Here is a 3,555-nt window from a genome sequence, read left to right as displayed (position 1 = left end):
TCAATTCATTACACTGTACTTGCTTGGAACACACGCGAGGGCTATTTGCATTGTATATGGCAATGAGAGCGCAATAGTGACTTTCCTTACCAGAAAACAACTCTTGCTCATAGGACCAGAAACTGCATGTGATCAACTTGGTTTATGAATGGGAAACAAACATTAGCTCGCCTAACAAGAAATATACTCTGCTTTTGAGAAAAGAGCACTCTTCTAATCTGCTGTGTTTTCTACAGGGCCTGAAAAGTGAGCTTGCTCAGAACAAAAAAACTGTCCTCCTACTCATACATGGGCCATTTCTAGTTCAACTCTGCTTAGGAAATTGACAAGAACAGTAGGTTCCCTTCAGTCCAATACACTGTACTTGCTGGGAAGAGACGCCAGTGCTCTTTGCACTGTGTATGGCAATGGGAGCGCAATAGTGACTTTCCTTACAGGAAAACAACTCTTGCTCTAGGACCAGAAACTGCAGGTGATTCATCTCCGTTTATGAATAGGAAACAAACACTAGCTCGCCTTACAAGAAACCCACTCTGCTTTTGAGAAAAGAGCACTCTTCTACTCTACTGTGATTCCTATACGGCCAGAACAGTAAGTTTGCTCAGAACAAAAGAACTGTGCTTCCCACACACTCAGGCCATATCTAGTTCAAATCTGCTTGAGAAACTGACATGAACAGTAGTTTCTCTTCAGTCCAACACACTGTCCTTCCTGGGAATAGACGTGAGTGCTATTTGCACTGTGCATGGCAAAGGGAGCACAATAGTGACTTTCCTTACTAGAAAACAACTCTTGCTCGTAGGACCAGAAACTGCATGATATTCAACTCTGTTTATGAATGGGATACAAACATTAGCTTGCCTTAAAGAAAAACACTCTGCATTGGAGTAAGGAGCACTCTTGTACTCTAATGTCTTTCCAATAGGGCCAGAACAGTGAGCTTGCTCAGAACAAAAGAACTGTCCTTCCTACACACATGGGCCATACCTAGTGCAACTCTTCTTAGGATACTGAACAGAAAAGTAGCTTCTCTTCAATCCAATACACTGTACTTGCTGGGAACAGACGCGAGTACTCTTTCCACTGTGTATGGCAAAAGGAGCGTAATAGTGACATTGTACCAGAAAATAACTATTGCTCATAGGACCAGAAACTGCATGAGATTCAACTCCGTTTATGAATGGAAACAAACTCTTGCTCGCCTTACAACAACCACACTCTGCTTTTGAGAAAAGAGCTCTCTCCTTCTCTACTGTGTTTCTCATAAATTCAGAAGACTGAGTGTGCTTAGAACAAAAAAATGTGCTATCTACACACGGGCCAAAAGTAGTTCAACTCTGCTTAGGAAATTGACAGGAAAAGTATAATTTCTTCAGTCCAATAAACTGTACTTGCTGGAAACAGACGTGAGTGCTATTTGCACTGTTTATGGCAATGGAAGCACAATAGTGACTTTCCTTAGCATAAACAACTCTTGCTCTTAGGACAAGAAACTGCATGTGATGCAACTCTGTTTATGAATGGGAAACAAACACTAGCTCGCCTTACAAGAAACACACTCTGCTTTTGAAAAAAGAACACTCTTCTACTCTACTGTGATTCCTATAAGGCCAGAACAGTGAGATAGCACAGAACAATAGAACTGTGGTTCCTACACTCCCAGGGCACATCTAGCTCAACTCTTCTTAGGATAATGTCAAGAACAGTAGCTTCTCTTCAAACCAATACACTGTACTTGTTGCGAACAGACGCAAGTGCTCTTTCTATTGTGTATGTCAAAGGGAGTACAATAGTGACTTTCCTTACGAGAAAACAACTACTGCTCGAAGGACCAGACACTGCATGTGATTCAACTCCGTTTATGAATGGGAAACAAACACTACCTTGACTTACAAGAAACTCACTCTGCTCTTGTGAAAAGAGAACTCTTCTACTCTACTATGTTTCCTATAGGGCCAGAACAGTGAGCTTGCACAGAACAAAAGAACTGTGCTTCCTAACCAAACAGGCCTTATCTAGTTCAACTCTGCTTAGGAAACTGACAAGAACAGTAGCTTCTCTTAAATCCAGTACTCTATAATTGCTGGGATAGAGACACGAGTGCTATGTGCACGGTGTATGGCAATGGGAGCACAATAGAGACTTTTCTTACCGGAAAACAACTCTTGCTCTTAGGACCAGTAACTGCATGTGATTCAAATCCGATTATGAATGGGAAACAAATACTAGCTCGCCGTACAAGAAACATACTCTGCTTTTGAGAAAAGAGCACTCTTCTAGTCTACTGTGTTTTCTATAGATCCAGAACAGTGAGCTTGCTCAGAACAAAAGAACTCTGCATCCTACCCAATCGGTCCTTTCTAGTTCATCTCTGCTTAGGATACTGACAAGAACAGTAGCTTATCTTCAGTCCAATACACTGTAATTGCTGAGAACAGACATGAGTGCTATTTGCTCAGTGTATTACAATGGGAGCGTAATAGTGACTTTCTTTACCAGAGAAGAACTCTTGCTCGTAGGACCAGAAATTGCATGTGATTCAACTCAGTTTACTAACGGGAAACACACACTAGCTCGCCTTAAGAGAAACACTCTCTCTTTTGAGAAAAGAGCACTCGTTTACTCCACCCTGTTTTCTGTAGGGCAAGAAGAGTGAGATTGCTCAGAAAAAAGAACTGTGCTTCCTACACAAACGAGCTATATCTAGTTCAACTCTGCTTGAGAAACTGACAATAACAGTAGCTTCTCATCAGTAAAATATACTGTACTTGCTAAAAACATACGCAAGTTCTATTTGCAATGTGTATGGCAATGGGAGTGCAATAGTGACTTTCCGTACAAAAAAGCAAGTATTGCTCGAACGACCAGAAACTGCATGTGATTGAACTCCTTTTATGAATGGGAAACAAACGCTAGGTCGCCTTACAAGAAACATACTCTGCTTTTGAGAAAAGAGCACTCTAATACTCTACTGTGTTTCCTATAGATCCAGAACAGTGAGCTTGCTCAGAAAATGAACTGTGCTTCATACACACACAGGGCATATCTAGTTCAACTTTGCTTAGGAAACTGACAGGAACAGTTGCTTCTCTTCAGTTCAATACACTGTACTTGCTGGGAATATACAAGAGTGCTATTTGCACTGTGTATGGCAATGGGAACAGAATAGTGTCTTTCCTTACCAGTAAACTACTCTCGCTTGTAGGACCAGAAACTGCATGTGTTTCAACTCCGTTTATGAATGGGAAACAAATACTAGCTCGCCTTTCAAGAAACACACTCTGCTTTTGAGAAAAGATTACTCTTGTCCTCTACTGTGTTTCCTATAGTGCCAGAAGAGTGAGCTTGCTCAGAACAAACGAACTGTGCTTCCTAAACACACGTGCCATATCTAGTTCAACTCTTCCTAGGATACTGACAAGAACAGTTGCTTCTTTCAGTCCAATACATTGTACATGCTGGTAACAGACGCGAGTGCTCTTTGCAGTGTGTATGGCAATGGTAGCGCAATAGTGACTTTACTTACCAGAAAACAACTCCTGTTCTTAGGACCAG

Source organism: Peromyscus eremicus, unplaced genomic scaffold (genome assembly GCF_949786415.1).
Source record: "Peromyscus eremicus unplaced genomic scaffold, PerEre_H2_v1 PerEre#2#unplaced_32, whole genome shotgun sequence".
Classification (NCBI taxonomy): Eukaryota; Metazoa; Chordata; class Mammalia; order Rodentia; family Cricetidae; genus Peromyscus; species Peromyscus eremicus.
This window is presented reverse-complemented; position numbering follows the sequence as displayed.